We start from the raw sequence: 21,311 nt of genomic DNA on the forward strand, positions 1-21,311 counted from the left end.
AAATATAAAGTATATCCAATTAGGCAGTGTGTTTTGAATAGCTAGAGTATAGCTAGTTGGGCATTACATGTATTTTACTAATTACTACTTGCTATAGAGAATTTACTTTTTAAATACATTGAGAACTAATGTATTTGACCTATATATAATAGCATAAGTTAGATATATGAGTTAGGATCCGTTGACACCAAATGTTACACCTTTCAATAATGTTTTAACCGATATAAATTTTATAAAATTCAATGTTGAATTAAAAGTTTACATCATATAGATCATTTGTGAAAAATTTCATACAAATCCAAAATCATTTGATATACTATTGAGACACATAAAGATTAACGACATTTAAAAAAAGCAAAAATTGTTAATTTTGATGTATCTCAATAACATATCAAATGATTTTAGATTTATTTGAAATTTTACATAAATGATCTATATGATATAAACTTTCAATCCAACGGTTGATTTTATAAAATTTATATCAAAGAGGTAGATTACTTGGGGCACAAGGTATCAGGCAGAGGTGTATCCATGGAAAGTACTAAGGTACAATATCAAACAACTGGAGAGGGTTCCTTGGTCTCACAGGGTATTATAGAAGATTCATCAATTCATATGCTCACATGGCTGCACCATTGACTGATTTGTTGAAGAATGACAACTTTGTTTGGAATTCCGAAGCTGAAAAAACTTTTGGAAAACTCAAACAAGCAATGACAATAGCTCCAGTGTTAGCCTTGCCAAATTTTAATCAACCATTTATCTTAGAGACAGATGCATCTGGTATAGGAGTTGGAGCGGCGCTGGGCCAAAATGGCCATCCTATAGCTTATTTTTCAAAGAAATTAATTAGCACCTAGAATGCAAAAACAATCTGCATATATATCAGACAATTACTAGCTATCACTGAAGCTTTGGCCGAATTCAGACAATATTTGCTAGGCAACAAGTTCATCATAAGGACAGATCAAAAGGACTTTTATTGAAAGGTGTAACATTTGGTGTCAACGGATCCTAACTCATATATCTAACTTACATGGAATACCAAGATCCATTGTGTCTGATGGAGATAAGGTTTTTACTAGTGCATTTTGGCACCATTTATAGCAATTGCTTGAGCTTGGTGAGAGAATTGGTTATGTCAATACCGGACTTGAAGATGAGATTGAACCTTACATAAAGAAGACTAATTAAGCTTCAGTTTTGTGAAGATGCGTCAAAGCATCAAGTAGACAAAAAATGCAGCATCTTGCTTCATTCATAATTTTGTCCCCTATTTCTTTCTAAATTCACGATTTTATTTAAGCTAATTTAATTTATAATAATTATAGATAGCTTTTTTCTTTCACTTATAACTTATTGTATGTAATATGCAGTAATCTAATTTTTGAAAACATGTTTAATTGATTCCATATAATTGGTCATGGTTTTGAGTACAGGAGGAGTATGAAGCAGATGATGAGCTGGGAGGCTTAACTGCGATCACTTGTGAAGTGCCGCGAAAAACGACTACAACAAACTGTACAGATATAAAAAAATGTAAAAATAAAACACAGTTGCGGATAGACAAAATTGGGGTGCTACAACTTGTATCACTTTCCAATGCATACAACAATGGATTTCTGTCCAGTGTGTAAGCAGCAGGTTGCAGCTAGACACTGAGGGATATAATCCTAATGTTTTTATACACACTTCTATTCTCATCCTAAAATAGGATCGATCTAAATACTATGCTTAATTTTTAGATTATTATCGTCTACCTCTTCATACCTGAATGTTCAAATCAATTGATTTTTTTTTAATGCTATATATTACATCAATTTCTCATCTCTAATTGTAGGACAAGCAAAACAAACATTTTCACTCCAATTTTAAGGAAAATAGGTGAGATTGAAGTATGATTTACACTTATCAATTATAATTTATAACAAGTGATACACAATTTTCACATAGTCACGTTGGAAGTTGGAAGTTGGAAGAGATAATTGTTTCACATATTGGTTCAAAGGGCAAGTCATATACGTATCTTTCAATGGGTTGATTAAATTTAGAGTAAATATTGCTAACAACATTCAATCTAATATTATTTCACACCCATTGAAGAAATAATATTGGGTAATTTTCTGAAAATTTTTCTTCCCATCCCACATTTCTTTTATACTCCTAAAGTCCCATATTGCCCTTATAAATTCAAAATAATTGAAACACAAAATTTCGGTTTCTACGAACCGATGGTTTCAAACTTCGGTTAACATTAATTTGTAGAAAAGTTTTAGAGTAACTATTGCTAATATTTAATTTGACAACATTGTTTACCTTTACTCTTAAAAAAAAAATTAAAATAATCCAAACACACCGGTGCTAATGTGTTTGACACATTCTCGGTTGTCGGTGCTGCTAATCTAACCCTTCCTAATGTGATTCTTAATATTATTATTATTTTTTTGAGAACTTAGTATCCGATTTTATGAGATCCTTTATATATCTTATAATCTTCGCATTGACAAAACAATTAAATTAAAACCCTAGGCAAAAAGTTACATTAAAGTATCATCAATTTGGGATCAAAATTAAAGTATTTTGCATCATATAATTTTTTTTACAGGAATCTACCATTATATTGATTATTTAAAGATTTTATAATTTTCAAAGACCAACAGTTTTAAAGTAAAACCGTAAATCTTATATTTGTATTGGGCTCTACAAGTTAAGCCCAATTAATTGAAGATGACTTAAAAGTTTGAACTAGAATTGGTGGGGTGCGCGTAGCCAATGCAATAGTGCAACGTATTAGCGACACACAGGAAGCCCAGTAGCAAGTTATTGAGGTGGCTCCTCCCCCTCAAAAAAGTAATTTAATATCGTGTGACCCAATGAGCCACTTATCAGATATTAAACTGATAAGAACAGATACTACACTTGATCTTAGCAAAAAGGCCGAGAAAGGTATGAATTGTATTATGGCTCGCTGCTGCTTTTATATCTCACATCTACTCATTTGTTTTCTTATCTCCTCGATGTGGGACTATTGTGCAAAAGGTTGAGACTTAAAATTTTTGCCACAAGTTATTTGCTGATTCATGGTACATGATGTTCTTCTTGGTTATGAATGCATTAGACTTACTTATTTGACATGGTATATATGTTATTAGAACGAAAGTTTAATCAACCATTAAAGGATATAATTAGAAAAATACATGCTACATGGCTACTAATTAACATCACCAATTCTACAGGTTCACAGTTCAACTGTCTTCTATTTGTGGATATGTATTTCAGTCAGGTCATTCATACATGATTGTCGCAGTCTCGAGTTATTCTTCTGTATTAATAATCTTAATGTATCCTTATCTCTTCAATTTACTCATCTTCTACAAGATTTTTCGACTTAAGCTTCCTAATGACAATGAAAGCCGAAGATTCTTCAATTTATCCTTGTTTGGATAAACAACTTAATTTGCAACTTATAGCATATAAGTGTTTATCATGATAATAACTTATGTATAAAGTATAAAATATTTAAGCTGTATTCAAAAGCAATAACAAAAGTTAAATTATTTTAATATAAGTTGTATTCAAAAGCAATCTTGGAGAGCTTATGAAAATAAGCTGTTTTCATAAGTTCTCCGAAAATAAGCACTGCTTATGTCAGTAAGTAGGTTCAAATAAGTCAATCCGAACAGGCCCTTAAACATTAGAATGCTTGGAACTTGGAAAGGGGAGTCACTGAGTGATTTATATTTTTCTCATACTTCTGATATCTGTCACTTGTCGTCTAACTGTTCTGTGTCTAGCAATGTGAGCTGAATTAATGTTTGATTTACATTAACTTTATATATATAAGATGGTTGTTAATAGTATAATGTAAATTAATGTAAACAGCTCTAATTATTGCATATTTGAGCACAGACATATGCAAATGGAAATTTAAGGTTTCAAAGTGAAAACTATGTGCTGGAGTTAAGAGATTTTTTAGTGTGCTTAGTGTACATACACTGTGCTTATTAAGCTAATCAACATTACTCTCACTCTGATACAACTATTTTATAGGTACAGTAAAAATAAAAATGTCATCAACATTTTAAATTATGATCACCGTCGGGATCCTCGATATTACAAAAATACAAAAAGTTTAGGCAGAAATAAACAAGAAATGAAAAAAACAAACAAAAAAACCAATGGGAGTAGCTTGTCTTATTCAAGGGGATTATCAATGATCTAGATAACATAAGAAAAACTAGCTTGAAATATATATGATCATACTTGATGTGAGTTTTTGTTTGGCTGCTGAATGTTATCTTTAGGAAATTGTTTTGATACATCTGATATTGCTGCTCCAGCAACCGTCGAGGTCATGGATTGGTACTGAGAGGGTGCATTTGCATTTGCATTTGCATGCTGTTGCTGTGTTTGTGTATAGTATACTTGTTCTTGCATAGCTCCACCATAGTCATAACCATAAATAAATAAATAGGGTGTGGTGGATGACGAATATTTTGAGACAAATTCACATATTGCTGCTGAAATTGGTTGGAAGGTATTTGAATAAAACCACAATTTGTTGCCACACATACTAAATTGGGCATGACTCCATTTAAAGCTTTGTATGGAAGGGACCCTCCTACTTTAACTAGACAACCTATTACTAGCCAAGACCCACTAGAGCTGAGGGAACAACTGGCTAACAGAGATAGCTTGCTTTGTAAGTTACTGAAATTTACTGAAATTGGACCCTTATTTTCATTGTACTTGAACCTTAGTTTTCTCACTGAAAACTAATTGTCAGCTTTATAAAAATTACAAAAACATTCCCTCAATTCTAATGTTGAAAGGATGTTGTAATAAACTCTGCAATTTGACTGAAGTTTCGTCATCTTTCCCTTTGTTTGAAAAATTAATCGAATCGTTGCAATCATCATATAAGTGTATCTAAATATCACTTTTAAATTGCAGAAGTTGTGATTTAAAATTTGGAATGGGGAGTCTCACTAATGAAGAGGAGTTCTTCTGGTTTCCTTCTTCACACAGTGCTGAAGGTTCAGATGATGGTTTTCTTTTTCACAGTGCTAAAGGTTTTCTTCTTCTCGCTGATGCGCAGGGTGTAGTTTTCATCCGGGAGTAGTTTTTTTCTTTTTCTTTTTTCCTCTCTTGTAAAAAAAAAAGGGCGTGTTACTTTCTGAATGTCTGGTGTATTTTATTAGTGTGAAGCTGTAAACTGAATTAAATTCATTTTTAATTTGGATATCACCAACAGTTTTTTTGTATTACAGTTGCACAAGAAGCTTCCAAAGTCATAAGTAGGAAAGCGAAAAATGTTGATCATTATACTCCTCCCGAGCAATATGCAGATATAAATCAGCGGTTTGGAGCCTCTTCTAGCGGAGTTACTTCTCTTGATAGTAATTAGAAGCATAAGAAGAACATGGATTATGATTCTTTAGGCTGCATACTGACACAAATTCCTTCAATGCACCTAGACTTTTGTCATGCTCCAAATCACGTACACTTCCCTTATTTTTCAACTTTCTCTGGACCAGGAGCAGATCATGATGGACATATGACTCCTCTTATAGAATTGTCTTATGCGTCAAACATGGTCAAAGTAAAGAAGAACTTTTTGAACAAACATTCTGCACATCTTCAAGTGAAGTACCCTATCATCACTATAAAGAACAACTCTGAAGTCAGCAACAAAAAGAGTCAAGTTAAATTCAAATTCAAATCCTTTCTCAGAATGTTTAACACTTGTATTTTAGCTAAACTGACACATCCTCTTATCATAGATATCTTGTAATCACAAACAATGTCGATTTAAAATTTGTTGTAATCCTCATAGGGTTTGGTTAATTCAGAATCTATGCGGAAAATCTAACGTATATCCAAATAGGGAGTGTGTTTTGAATAGCTAGAGTATAGCTAGTTGGACAGTATATTATTAAGTTCACAAAGTGCTTTACTAATTACTACTCGCTCTTATTCTTATTATACGAGAAATTTTACTTTTTAAATATATTAAGAAACTAATGTATTTGACTATAATATAAGTTAGATATATTAATTACTCAATATATCTAAAAAGTAAACTTTCTCTCATATTATAGACTAGAGGTAGTAACTTGCAATCAATAGCTAACTTCATATTGCCATTTTTAGCTCCATTTTAGAAAATGAGACAAATAAATGAGAAATAGCTATGTAATTTGAACTAATGACACTATAACAGTTACACCATCAAGCTTGCCACCTGCATAGCCTACATATCCCAAAGCCTGCGCTGCATCACCGAAAGGACTTCTGGTGGATCTTGAACTTCCAATCTTTTGTGCCCTTGTCGCCAAAATTTCTGCTATATCCTGCAAGTTATCCATACATGTAAGCATACAAAGTGTTTTAGACTCCATAAGCAGCAGTTTGGTAGGACATGGATGATGGAATTTGAAATATTTGTGGAATAAATCTACATTTTATATAATGTAGAGGATACAATAATCAACAAAATAATTTCTTCAGTACTCATCATCGCTACATTGTTAACTTAATTTTATTTATTTAAGTATAAAAAATGATATAGTTTGAGGGATGATACACCGAGAGAGTGGTATCTCGCTCCTTGTTCCGCACAATGAAGTGTCCATCGACAAAATCAAATTTGTTCTTCGCGCCAAGTGGGCGCCTCATGGATTTCGTCCAAGAATGATAGTTGGAGTGATTCAGTACTCATCATCGCTACATGTAATCAATAGAAAGATGGACAAGAACCAACCTGAGGTTTCAAGCTAGCTTGTAGTGATTTTGATATAGTTGATGCTATTTCTTGCTCATAAAGATTGTCAAAAAGGCCATTTGTGCCAAATACAATCACATCACCATCGTGTAGATCGATCTTGTACTCCTGAAACACATTTTACTTTGAGTTTATATTTTATTCAATCAATTTATCCAAATTATTCTTGCAGGTTTAATGATTATTAATTAGTTAGTAATATAAAACCCTCCAAGCCACTTCTATAATTTTGAGTCTCAATGTTCAAATGACTTATACTCAAAAGCTCATGTCTATAGGAGAAAGGAAACAAATAATTTTCCCATTATTTCTCATATCAGGTGAAAATGAGAAAATGTTACGAGATAGATTACATACCTCAATGATTTCTGAGTGGTCGTCACCTTTAACTATATGTATCGGAAAACTGAATTCATGAAACAATGTCTTATAATGATAAATCCAGTGTTCCTAACATTGGCTGCATGGAGGGCCTGCAGATAAATTACTATAGATGATCTGCATCGTTGGAAAATGTGTCGTAGAAGGATTATATATTGATACATTTATGATAGCCGAATACAAGACAACCCAAAAGTAAAGAAACAATTATGATGGTGATTTAGACAAAGAATGCCATAAAATGTACAGTGTATTTAAAGATGTTTTCTGCACAATGGAATGAATTGTATTCACACTATGTCTCTACACCTGTGTTGTTAATGATAACACATATTTGTATGATCATTGTGTTTATTGTGATGAGTCACAAGTTCTTGTTTCATACAACTCAATTTCCAACTATTGAAATATGCCTTGAAATCTCAGTTACAATAAGCCAGAAAAATCTGCTGCGCGAGGCGCAGGTTCGTTTCATCGTTGCAGAGAGGTCGCATAGGGAGGTGGTACAATAATTATATAATTTATTTAACACACACGGACGCACGGACGCACTAAAACTAGATAATTGCAAGTCATAACTTGTGACACACTAAACCTAGATAATTGCAAAGCAAAAGGCATCAAGCCATAACTTGTGACACACTAAACCTAGATAATTGCAAGTCATAACTTGTGACACACTAAACCTAGATAATTGCAAAGCAAAAGGCATCAAGCCATAACTTGTGACACACTAAACCTAGATAATTGCAAGTCATCTATGACAGCCTTTTGCTTATGAAGATCATTAGAAATTGTTGTGTTTCATTCCTTACAAAACCAATATTTTGCTTCCACCATATGCAACTCCTACTATATCAGTCTCGGGCTTCAAAAATGTTCATTGCTTTATCACCAAATTCAGCAACTAGGATGTGCTCAGAAATATTTATTTTCAACGAAAAAGCGAAAGTTTTGCCATTGGTAATAAATTTGCCTAATCACATACTGAAGACCATGAGGAGAAAGAGTGAATGTAATTTAGAATACAAAAAAGAGAAGATAGTTAGCTTACCCTTCATTAGCCAACTCAATTGGATGTATCTCTGGTACAGTATTAAGTAATGGATTTTCATAATCACTTCTTTCAGTAATGCCAACATCTATTTTGTTTTCCAAGTCTGAGGGTGGAACCAAATTATCCAACTAAATACAAAATTAACAAAGAAATCATATTAGAAGCGTTAATGCACTCAAAGAAAATCATATGCACAGTAAAGTGAACTTTGGCCCTCCATGAGGAAAGGGAACAATACTAACCAATACTGAGTTTTGCATTTCACTTGCATCAACTGAGTCATCTACGACATGCTTACTTGTTTCATCATCATTAGCATGAAGTTCAGACTCCAAAGAAGTAAACACTGGTGGAAATTCGCTTTAAGTCAGCATCAACACCACCAGTCAAGGTATCTGTTGCCCTATAATCAACTTGTCCAGGCTCTAAAGAAGTGGATATTGGCACAGATTCACTTAAATCAGCATCAACACTGGAAGTCAGGTTGTCCGTTGCACTATAATCAACTTGTTCAAGCTCTAAAGAAGTGGATATTGGCACCAATTCGCTTAACTCTGTTGGAAGGAAGCTTTAATAGGTGGAGAAAGTGTTTAAATATTTGAGAGAGGATATGAAACTTGTTGGAAGGGGAATGCTACTTATATTATTGAGTGTTTGTAATTTTTTTGGCTTGATACAAACTCAAGTTCATCACCTCTATTTATACTAGTGGCATCCCTAAATCAATGACTAGGATTTTGCCACCACAAAGTTGATCTAATGGCTATAAACTACTCTCTAGAATTTTCCCTACCATTCTACATAAATCTTAACTTATCCTTATTTTCTAGAGAGCTCCATGGATTTCTCTAGAATAGGCTTCTAGAAATTGGACTTTCTACATCACTAATTTGGGCTTAAAACTCCCAAGGCCCAAAACTAACAAACCCAAAATCAATTTATATATTCAACACCCCCCCTTAAACTTGATTTTGCTACTCCAAGTAAATATCTTAACTTGACAAAGTGTTCACGCTTGAGAGGCTTGGTGAAGATATCAGCTACTTGGTCATCTGTCTTCACGTACTCCAACTTCACATCATTGTTAGAGACACACTCTCTTATATAGTGATAGCGTGTATCAATGTGCTTACTTCGATCATGGAAGACTGGGTTCCTTGCCAAAGCTATTGCTGACTTGTTGTCCACGAATATCTTGGTCGGCTCCTTTTGCGGCAGACTTAACTCCTTTAATAGGTTTCTCAACCAGATTGCATGACAAACACATGAAGTGGCCGCCACGTATTCCGCCTCACATGTGGAAAGAGTGACAATCGGTTGTTTCTTTGACATCCATGTGAAAGCTGTGTTTCCAATGTAGAAAACAAAGCCGCTTGTGCTTTTTCGGTCATCCACGTCTCCTCCCCAGTCACTATCGCTATATCCAACGAGCTTGTAATCATCAGAAACAGAGTAGTACAAGCCTAAGTTTGTTGTACCTTTGATGTAGCGAAGAATCCTCTTTGCTGCCTTCAGATGAGTTGTTGTTGGATGCTCCATGTATCGACTTACAGCTCCGACCGCATACAAGATGTCAGGCCTCGTGCATGTTAAATATAGTAAGCTTCCAACCAAGCTCTTAAAGAGTGATGGATCCACTATTTCACCTTCCCCGTGCTTTGATAACTTGATTCCACATTCCATTGGCGTGCTAACTGGGTTTGCATCATCCATCTTGAACTTCTTGAGTACCTCCTTAGCGTAACCTTCCTGAGTGATTAGGATTCCATGATCCTCTTGTTTCACTTCAATGCCGAGATAGTAAGACATTAATCCAATGTCGGTCATCTCAAACTCCTTTGTCATCTCTTTCTTGAACTCTTCAAACATGGTTGGATTGTTCCCCGTGAAGATCAAGTCATCTACATATAAGCACACAATCAAAATATCTCCGCCTTGCGCTTTGATATAGAGTGCATGCTCATATGGGCATTTGATGAAGTTCTTATCTTGGAAATACTTGTCAATTCGAGCATTCCAAGCTCTTGGGGCTTGTTTCAACCCGTAGAGTGCCTTCTTTAGCTTCAAGACCTTTTCTTCTTCTCCCTTGACTTCGTAGCCTTGTGGTTGCTCAATGTAGACTTCTTCGTCAAGGACCCCATTTAAGAAGGCTGACTTGACATCCATTTGATGTATCTTCCACTTGTTTTGAGCTGCCAATGAAATGATTAGTCTAACAGTTTCTAATCGAGCAACTGGAGCGAATACCTCGTCATAGTCGATGCCGGCTCTTTGACTGTATCCTTTTGAGTTTGAGATAAAGTACCTTCATTCTCCGGGATTACAAGGCCTTTCTCGACTATCTCCCACACGTCGTGTGCGCCAAGGAGAGCCACCATTCTCAAACTCCAATTGTCGTAGTTGCTCTTTGTGAGCATCGAGACTTGGAGAGGAACACCACTATTCGCCATCTTTAAGAGGACCTTCAAGCTCTGATACCACTTTGTTGGAAGGAAGCTTTAATAGGTGGAGAAAGTGTTTAAATATTTGAGAGAGGATATGAAACTTGTTGGAAGGGGAATGCTACTTATATTATTGAGTGTTTGTAATTTTTTTGGCTTGATACAAACTCAAGTTCATCACCTCTATTTATACTAGTGGCATCCCTAAATCAATGACTAGGATTTTGCCACCACAAAGTTGATCTAATGGCTATAAACTACTCTCTAGAATTTTCCCTACCATTCTACATAAATCTTAACTTATCCTTATTTTCTAGAGAGCTCCATGGATTTCTCTAGAATAGGCTTCTAGAAATTGGACTTTCTACATCACTAATTTGGGCTTAAAACTCCCAAGGCCCAAAACTAACAAACCCAAAATCAATTTATATATTCAACAAACTCTGCATCACCACCATCAGTCAGGTGGTCTGTTTCTATATTAACAGACTGTTCTGAGTCTAAAGAAGTTGGTACTGGCACAAAACAAACTCACTTATTATGCCGTCATCAACACTACCGGTCAGGTTATTACTAGAAGTTATCAACACTATAATAACTTGTTCAGAATCTAAAGAAGTAGATACTGACACCAATTCATTATTGTTAGCATCACACATGACACCAATTTTTTTTACTTAGTGTGTGTATGTGAGTGCGTGCGTGTGTTATTTTAAATACAGTATCTATAGATGAAGAATGCAGAAAACTAATGAATCCGAAGCATTTGATAAATTTAACGTTGTATCTCTCTACCGTTGTTTTTTACTAGTTGTTAGTAACATTTTGTTGTGTAGGGAATTTTATTTCTTTCGCAGTATTCTTGGCTTCTCCGGTGTAAGTAAATTTAAGAATTATAATATATGTTAAATTATATGACAATAATTTTGAATTTATCAATTTAATATATGAAAATTATAATTAAAATTTTGCTGTAAATATATATTGTAAACCGACTTTAAGTGTTTAAAACACTTCAAACAAAAACCATCAACCTACCTCCATCTGAATGCAAATCACTCTACCTCCATAAGTGATTGAATGCAAATCACTTCTAACAGTAACCATCAATCTACCTCCATCTTCCATCTTCTTCCTCCCATCACTTTCCGTCTTTCTCAGCAGCTGATCTGCTTCACACACGTCTCGCCGTCGATCTACGACTCAATTTGTTGCGTTTGTTTGAGGAAGAGAAACTTAATTCTCTCGCGTTTGTTTGAAGTAAAAAAGCTGAAACTAACTAACAAGCACTTAGTTGTCGCTATGGATATGCCAATGACGTGGAAGCAACGTACTCTAGTCACTTCTTTACTTTTGGCTTGTTAGGTAACTAGGATGTAGCCCGTGCTTTGCACGGGTGGATTAAACAAAAAGTTAATCTTAAATTAAATTAAATAAAATATCTAATGAACAAAACCACAAGAAATAGGTCAAATAAAACTTTGCATATTTTGAACATTTACAACAAAATTGATAAATGAAAACTGGATATAGCAGCATGTCTAAAGCAAACTGTGATCTATAAATGAAAACTATAGCAAGTTCTAATTATCAACTATCAGTTGACCACATTCAAAGCGATATTGCGATAGACTCTTTGTAAGACTTCAAGTAGCAGTTCTTGTGCTACTATAACTTTGTTTAGGCTAAAGTTCATGACATGAGCTACACCTTGAAAGATTATGCTATTTGTACGTTACTCAGTCGTGTTTATAGAATAATGGTCCTCACAAAGTTTAGTAGTGTGAGTTCAAAGTCTAAATCACTATATTAGAGAATATAATATTTAGATTTAATTTCTAACCACTTGTAGTAAACATAAAGGAATCAACCCAAATGTGATACCATAAAAAGACTGAATTTGTAGGATATTATATTTATTCTAATGTATGCTCCTTTAGATTATCAACCAAAAAGACCCAACTTCTGACTTCAAAACACTGCATTAACCATTTATTTAATGTTCTATTAAAATAGAACTTTAAGACTATAGTTTCCATTTCATGGTATCTGGTCACCCTCTCAATGAAAAGGTTTAAAAGCACAGTATTTGCCACACCTAACACATCAAAGTATCAAATGAAAAAGCTAGTTTTTAAAGTAGAAGGTTTAAAAGTGGACTGAAGAGCAAAAGGCTGAATTTCCTAGCAAAAACCTTAAAAGTGGACTTAGATTTTTATTTTTTTTATACTAAATACCTTTTCATTAATAAGTTATGTTCTGCTTCATTTTGCAGCTGTCATGCTTGTGTTATATGGACTAAAACATACAGGGTGATCCTAATTGGAGCTAAAAGGGACAGTCCTTTATTAAAAACAAGTTAACAGTTGAAGGAATAGGCAATTAAGGTGATGCTAGGTTTACTAAAGCCACAAGGAAGAAATTACAGAATTATGCAGAACATTCTACCTAAATTTTTATGATAACCTGACCAACTTGACCCTAAAGTGTATATAGGAGCCAAAACCAAGTAAGATGCCAAGCTAGACAACAAACCTTGATTAATTCATCAAACCTTATTAAATAAGCCCAAATGGCATTAACAAAAGCAACCAACGTTGGCCTGGCATAAAGCATGTATACTATATACATTATATAACTATGCAAAATAGTATGCAAAATTGATATAAATTTGTCAGTGCATTTATTTCCTTCTGTTTTAGTTTCCTCTACTTCTTTCGGTTCATTTATTGTTGCCATATACCATGTTATCCTTGCCCTTCTTTCCTGTTTTTGCTGTGTTTACTCTCCTTTGATGGTGAGAACCAAATGCTGTCATTGAACCCCTTACTCCACCTATTCCCAAAGCATATAAACACAATGATGTAAAACATCACAGCTATACCTCCTCTTACACAGCTTGATGTGTACCATCGATAATACTCGAAATAATTGGAAGTACAACTGCATGCCCATGCTCTGGATGATGAAGGACAAATGTTGCTGGATTTTCATGTAAATACACAGAGAAGTTAGTACACATAAAGTAGAAATAGTAATATTCTTGTTACTAACATGGGATAAATCACAAATACCCAAAACGTCATCAAAGCGAGGAATTTCCTTCGGCGGGTAACGGTTGCGGATCAACTGTCAAAATAATACAGAATAGTTAGTGGCATTCTATAAAAACTCCAGGATATCTCATGTTAAAATTATCACACACAAAAATAAGAATTGAATTCATGAAAATAGTTTCTGTGTATTTTTATTTACAGTCCACAAGGTTTATCAATAAATAGAAGTGTACCTCAGCAACATCGTCGGCAAATTTCTCTGATGTAAACTGAATCAAGTACTCCCACACCAGCAATTTGATCCTACAGAAAAGCAAAAACAATGTCATACAGAGGGTTAAATTAAAGACTCCCACACCAGAATAATAAGCCCTGCTTGAGCTACTCATAGGTCACAAGTTGAAGTGCTCCATATCAGTGAAGCAAAAAAACTCACTGCTTGCTCCTTTGAGGTAAGATAGATACCCACCTTAGGCTATTACAGATGTGCATATTGTAGAATAAGGATTATTGTGAAATCACATAGAAAATTTTCATTCTAACCAATACACACACATTTTAAGAGATGATAACTAACTGTCACCATCTTCCAAATGCTCTAACAAATACATATAAGGTTTAATTTAAGTTAAGCTTTGTGCTTCTTCAAAACAGTTCACCTCTGACAGCAATATACACATATAGTACAACAACAATGGATTGGAAGAATGCAGAAATGAAATTACCACCCAAATATATTTACTTACTTGGACACCATTCACATAAAACATTAGAATCGGAATATAATTCCAAAAGAAAAAGCCTTTTGAGCACAAAACCTATGCCTTAGGATACAAAATTTAGGGGCTCTGCATCTCTCACAATACTGAAATCTAAAAGAAATCAAACATTAGAAATATTATATACCTTGAATGCTAAGACAAAGAAAATTCATGTAAACAAATAAAAAAACAACCTCACATGAAGATGTACACAACCCACTCAAATGATTTAACCTGAAGATACAATCAACCTATAAATCAAATGTCCAAAAGACACAAACTGAAACAAACTGCAAAACACGCAACACGCAAACATATGCACACCATTGCAATAGATAATTGGACCACACTTTCAAATGTACACACACAACCATATTTTACACACAATAATAGTTTTGCAATGAGATCAAAGGACAATAGCAGTAACCAAATCACAAAATCCCAAATAAAGTTTAGCTAAGTAACATAAAAATCATAAAACAAAATAAAACAAAATAAAAAACACACCGCATGGAACTATGCCTATTATCATTGGGAGGCAAGCACCAGACGCAAGCCACTGACACTGCAAGGGGAGATCCCAAATGTAAACCCACACGCAAAGCAAATGCAAAAAATCAGAAGCATTACAACTTTAGAAGAACCAAACAATTAAAACACAAAATCTAATGAAAAAAAGAAACAATATACAAAATAGAATAACAAATAAAACAAGAAACAAGTTCAAACCTTGAAATGAAATAAAGTATCAAAATTAAACCCTGCAAAAGATATGCATAGAAATTTAATGAGCGAACTCTTTTAAATTATAATGACAATAACCCGTATTTTCAATCCCAATCTGCACCATAAGCAGGTATCAATCTGCAATGCATATCCATATTTATTTGCTCGCGGAGCCCTTGGTGCAGATTTCTCTGGCTCTGCCATAGCAAAAACCATTGTAAAAACCACCAGCAGAGTGAGCAGCAAAAGTAAATATATTAACTCAAGGTTTGGTTCCTCAAATACCTAAAATACCACACTAAAAATAAGATAGTAAGAAACCATTCAGCTTACTGTGTTGGTGAGCATGCTGGTTAGAATCCGGTGCAGGATGTGCAAGAGGAGCATAAGGAGGTTGTTGAGGTCTTGGACCAAGGTATGTCCGAAGTTCTAACAGGTTTGTAGCCAAGATTAAGTGCAGCTGATCAACACAAGAAAATGACCCAGAAAACCAAAAATGAAAAAACACATCACTACCAGCTCAAAATCACTCTAACATCTCAAATGAGACATAAAAATATGATTTTTTTACACAAACCCATTTCAGTGGATTGAAAGAAAAGTTCAAAAATCAAGTACCTTCAACACATGGGGGCAAAAGGTCACCAGTTTCAGTTGACTCATCTCTTCGTATAATTGTGTTAACAGCATCAGCAAAAGGGTTCACGTACTCAGCCTCAGAAACAAACCAATCAAATCAAGAAAATATCAACAAAAGGGTTTATACAAAAATCCACATTACACCCAAAATAAAATCTGAATTTTTTTAAAAAAAATTTAAAAACCTCTGAAATCAACTTCTCCTTGCTTGTCACTCTACAACAAAAAAAAAAAATATAGAAGAGAGAAAGCAAGATGAAAACATAGGCAAGAGTTAAATTCACAAAACATATTGCATCTTATTATTGCGGAGGGTTAAAACAAAAACAAAAAACCAAATTGAAGGTGGTTTCATCTGGTGGAGGTAGAATTGCATCTTATTAAAGTGATTTGAATTTTGAATTCTCTATAATTTTCCCTCCTAATTGAATTTCTTCTGCTCCACTTGTCTATAAATTGAGGATGGGGAAGATTTGCGATGCACAGATTGAGAGCAACAGGGTGTAGTTAGGGTTTGACGGGATGGTGTATAACGATAAGTTGAAGGTGGATGATAAATTTGATGATGTTGCGGCTATATTGCCCGGTAAAGAAATTGGTCGTATTAAGGTATGATGCTTCGTCTGTGGAAAGTACCTGCTTTCCTTATTCCAATTGAGTCCAACTCGCTTGAGATGGTTTTGGGTGATGAGAAGGTAAGTGTATTTTTTGTTTACTGTATTTTATTTGTGTTGATGGTGTGTTTATTTATAGATTATGACTTATTGGTTGATTAATTTTTAGGGTGGAAAATAGCTTATTTATATGTTTGATTGGAAGCTTGAAGAGGGCCAGGTATATGAGATGTCGTGTTTCTCTGTTCTTCCCGAGAGTGATTTATACCGTACCACCCTTCATCCATATAAACTTGTGTTTCAAAGTAAGGCAAAGGTCATGCCGTCTAAAAGTTGTTCTATATCCCAGTTTGGGTTAAGTTTAACTTATATTGCCGAAATTTGTTCTCACACTTATTATGATTATGAGTTTTTGGTTGGTAAGTAGTTGTGTATGCGGTGGATATTGTATATTGTATTCGAGTTTTGCAAAATGTAATTCATCAATTGATTGATAGATGTGATTTAAAGATTTTGATTTTTGTTGTTGTCGTTGAATTCAAATGATTTTATATTGAATTTGAATACTGAATGAGTAAATGAAGTTAGGGTGTTGAGGCTTCAAAAGAGACACGAATACTGCTTGCTTGGTTACTTGTCCTCGGAGGTTGGATGGAACTACTATGACACCATTAAGGTGGGTTTTTATTGTTTTGTTTGAAGTTTTTTGCTTTGTATTTGATATAAATTTAGGTAATAAACTGAATTATAGATGTTATTAGTATTATGACTGCGATTCCTGCTGAACTGAGAGTATGTTCGTGATGGCAAGGTAACTAAAATGGTCATTGTTAAGCTAACTGATGATAGGTATATGTAATGTTTATTTGTGACTGAATCATTACTGATTTTATTTTCAGTCTTTGAGATATTAGTGTCTTCATTTTCATCACTATTTCTGTTGTAAACTGAATGAACTAAAAAATAATTCCAAACATGGCACAACAAGTGAGGAACAAGCAAGTGATTCTGAGGGACTATGTGTCTGGTTTTCCTAAAGAATCAGACATGATCATTATTGACAGTACCATAACTCTAAAGCTTCCAGAAAGTTCCAATGATGTTCTGCTAAAAAATCTCTACTTGGCTTGTGATCCATACATGAGGAATCTCATGAACAAACCACAAGGAATTCCTAATCCTCTTTCATATACCCCTCAATCTGTAAGTTAATAATTTTGTGAATACCCTTTTGAGTATATGTCAAATTTGATCCTTAAAGTAGCTTCTTTTATATGTAAATTTTGTCTTTGAATGGATCAATTTGTTAGTTAAGTTTACAACTTTGATGTGATAAATTTCTTAGCAAATTAAAAAAATTGGATTTTTGTTTTTGTTTTAACCCTCTGGTTGGTCTAACAAAGGGTCATGATAATTCAGAGTTCGGCCCAGGTAAGTAAAGTCTGGTCAATGACTATTTCATTAGAATTTTAACTCTGTTTTCTCGAACGATTCTTCCTTAATTGGAGTAGTGGAGTTCAATTGCTTGATATTAGCAAGTGGTCATGTAATTTGTAAGATTGGAGTTTAAGTTTTATTCTTAAATCAAGATTGAAACTAATCAAAGAATAATGTAGAACATTGAAACAAGTTTTTGTTTATGTAGCTTCTGTTGATTTTTGAGTAAATGCAGGTAATAGCAGGTTTTAGGGTGTCTAAAGTCCTTGAATCAGGACACCCTGATTATAAAGAAGGTGATTTCAGGTTTCTGCCATTTTGTTGCACCTTTTGACATATGTTATGTTTTTCTTTGATAGCAGGTAAACGTTTTAAACAAGTGAAGATTGAGAAGGAGTGATTTCTGTATTTGTTTTCTAATAATGGTGTGATGCATATTGTGATGTGAATTTAGTTAGTTGTTGTGTGAAATCTCCATGTTGTAATCGTTGTATTTAAGTTCTAAGTGATGGGGATTTAAATAAAATTTTTGTTGTTATCTACTGGAAGTGTTCTAAGTGTGTTGTGTTATGTATCATCGTCTGTTGAGTGTCCTAAGTCTGTTGTTATCGTCTGTAGGAAAATATTGAAGTTGTGCAAGTTACCACAATTAGCCCCAATGCACACGACTAACTGAAAAAAGGAAAAATACACAAGACACTTAGAACACAGTTATCAGTTTTCCTGGCAGCTGTTATTATATCGAATCCCGACCAAGAATAAGTTATGTAGGCGGAGGATTATGCAGCAACAGTTATCAGTTTGTGTTTTGTGTGAGCTGACCGCGGAAACGGGGCCTCATTTGTTCCTTCACTGTAACTGTACTTCGAAGGTGTGGCATCAAAGTAATGCAGTGGTTAGGGATGGTAATAATTCTTCTACAAAATCTGTTTATGTCTTTTGGGTTGTTAATCGACAGTGGTTTATAGATGGTACTGCAAAAGATCCTTGCTTACTTTATGAATGGAGATGGAGTCCTTTTGATTGCTTCTATCGGTGAGGAGGTGTAGATCTGGTGTGTGCTCTGTGTGGTGGGAGTTGTTAGGGGTGTTGCTGTGCTGGGTTGTCGCTTTTGGTCCTCTGCGTGAAGTTGTTTTGTGTTGGTTTTTGTGTGTCTCTAGGTTTTGTTCCTGGTTTGAGTGGATGTAGGAGTTTGTTTAGTTTGTTATTTTTTTCTAGCCTTTCCTTTGTATCTTTTTCTCAGCAAACATCTCTTATGTTTGGTTGACTTTATCAATAAATTTTGGCTGTTAAAAAAAATAATATAATGTTTGAGGCCTTGAGGACCTAATTATTTATTTTAAAGGGTTGTTTTGAGATATTAGTAATGTTCATTGCCTTGGATTTAATATATTTTTTTATTTTTTAGTTTTGATGAATTCTTTAATTGTTTTGCAATATTTTATAAAATCAAATACTGTTTTAAAAATATTTTTTCGTTATCTATCATATAATGATGGATCTCGGACCCTTATAATATATTTTGGTTACAATGTTATTTTTAGTTTATAAATCAGTTGCCATCTGTTCGTTGAATTGCATGCTTTTGCAATGTATGCTTTAGTTTTCTATTAGAAAGGGGGTGTTGGTAAGAAAAAGTATTCATCTTAACAGTATAAAGGAATTGGCTCTCTTGGAAGCGGTTAACTATGCACAAAAATGCGGGTGGCTTGGGTTTTAAAAGTATTCAAGCTTTTAATTATGCGATACTTGGTAAGCAGGCCTGGAAGTTACAAGCTAATTCGGGTAATTTAATCACTAGATTATTCAAAGCTAAATATTTTCCTATAAGCGACTTCCTTAGCTCAAGCATTGGGCACAACCCAAGTTACGTGTGGCGAAGCATTTGGAGTGCAAAATTTATTGTTCGTGGTGGGTATTGGAACTGGTTATGATATACCGGTTTGGGATAATAGATGGGTGTCTGATGGTTCAGTTTTTACAAGACCCTTGCAACTGGATCCAATGTTAAGCTATTTTGAATGTATCTGACTTGTTAATGGCAAATGCAAAAAAGTGGAATATGCCTCTTATTTGCTCTATTTTTTATAACAGCAGTGCAACAAAAATTTCGCAAACTCCTTTATTATAGTCGGTTGTTGAAGATAAATTGATCAGGAGACTTGAGAAAAATGGACACTACTCTGTTAAGAGTGCATATCGTTACTGCATCAATGAAGCAATTGACACAACTGGTTTGCAAATCCCGGGTCAATGGAATAAAATTTGGAGAGCTGAAGTTCTGCCAAAAATTAAGAATTTTATTTGGCGATTATGTCGAAATTGTATTCCGACTCGTGCTCGCCTTATTCAATAAGGAGTTAACTGTCCTGATATTTGTGCTCTCTGTGAAAATGAACAGGAAAATAATTTACGCATATTCCTCTTGTGTAACAATGCAAAGGAAATTTGGAAAAGTGTTGGATGGTGGAATACTTTGCAAACTCACTTGCAGCATAATAATATTGCAGACATTATCTTCTTTGTGTTACAGGTTTTCAATTCAGATCAAGTGTCACTTTTCATGGCTTTGTTATGGAGTATTTGGCAACAAAGAAATGACAAGGTTTGGAGAGACAAGGTTGAACCGTTTCAACATGTACGTGCATGTGCTATCAACATGCTTACATATTAGAAAGGTGTGCAGAATCATGAGAACTTGCACTCCCAGCATCGACAACATAATACTGTAATTTGTTGGTCAAACCCTCCAACTGGTTGGTACAAATGCAATATAGATGCATCATTCTCCAAACAGCAGAACAAAGTTAGAATAGGTATGTGCATCCAAGATGATCAAGGATGGTTTGTTTTGGCTAAAACGGAATGGCTATCACCCATTACTGATGTCGATATAGGAGAAACTCTTGGCTTACTCAGTGCTCTCAATTGGGTCCATGACTTGCAGCTGGAAAATGTAGATTTTGAACTTGATTCAAGAAATGTTGTCACTAGTTTCCATAGTAAGCATCCTAACGCGTCTGAGCTCGAAGATATTATTAAGGATTGTGTACGTGTCTATAACACTTATTTTAGAAACTCTCGTATCGAGTTTATTAGGAGACAAACCAATGAGGTTGCTCATGCCTTAGCAAGGGTGGCCACATCTCTAGCTAGTTTCCATCTCTTTATTGATGTACCCATATGTATTGGTAACATAGTTAATAATGAAATGCTATAAGTCTTTTTCTTTAAAAAAAAAATCAGTTTTTTAACAAAATGGTGAAGGATTTGGGTAGTATATTATAGGTCATGGGTTCGATCTCCAACTTGTTGTAACAAAAAAAAAACGTAACAATCAGTTTTTTTTTAACAAAATAGTGTTTATATGATATCGATTACATCATCTATCTATCGAATTTATAGCCCTTATGTG

General features: G+C 34.3%; 1 long non-coding RNA gene and 1 other non-coding gene across 3 annotated transcripts; one reads left to right on the forward strand and one right to left on the reverse strand.

The window, feature by feature from the left end:
* Nucleotides 1-2,754: 2,754 nt before the first annotated feature.
* LOC123911913 lies at nt 2,755-2,950 on the reverse strand. The gene has a single exon (XR_006810784.1). It is a non-coding gene; the product is annotated as a U2 spliceosomal RNA (small nuclear RNA).
* Nucleotides 2,951-16,399: 13,449 nt separating this feature from the next.
* LOC123907108 lies at nt 16,400-19,259 on the forward strand. Of its 2 annotated transcripts, XR_006809158.1 has the most exons (3): nt 16,400-16,540; nt 16,629-17,662; nt 18,132-19,259. It is a non-coding gene; the product is annotated as an uncharacterized LOC123907108 (long non-coding RNA). The 2 variants fall into 2 exon arrangements; XR_006809157.1 differs by having other exon boundaries at nt 16,629-19,259.
* The last annotated feature ends 2,052 nt before the right edge of the window (nt 19,260-21,311 follow it).

This window comes from Trifolium pratense, linkage group LG2, assembly GCF_020283565.1.
Source record: "Trifolium pratense cultivar HEN17-A07 linkage group LG2, ARS_RC_1.1, whole genome shotgun sequence".
Taxonomy (NCBI): domain Eukaryota; kingdom Viridiplantae; phylum Streptophyta; class Magnoliopsida; order Fabales; family Fabaceae; genus Trifolium; species Trifolium pratense.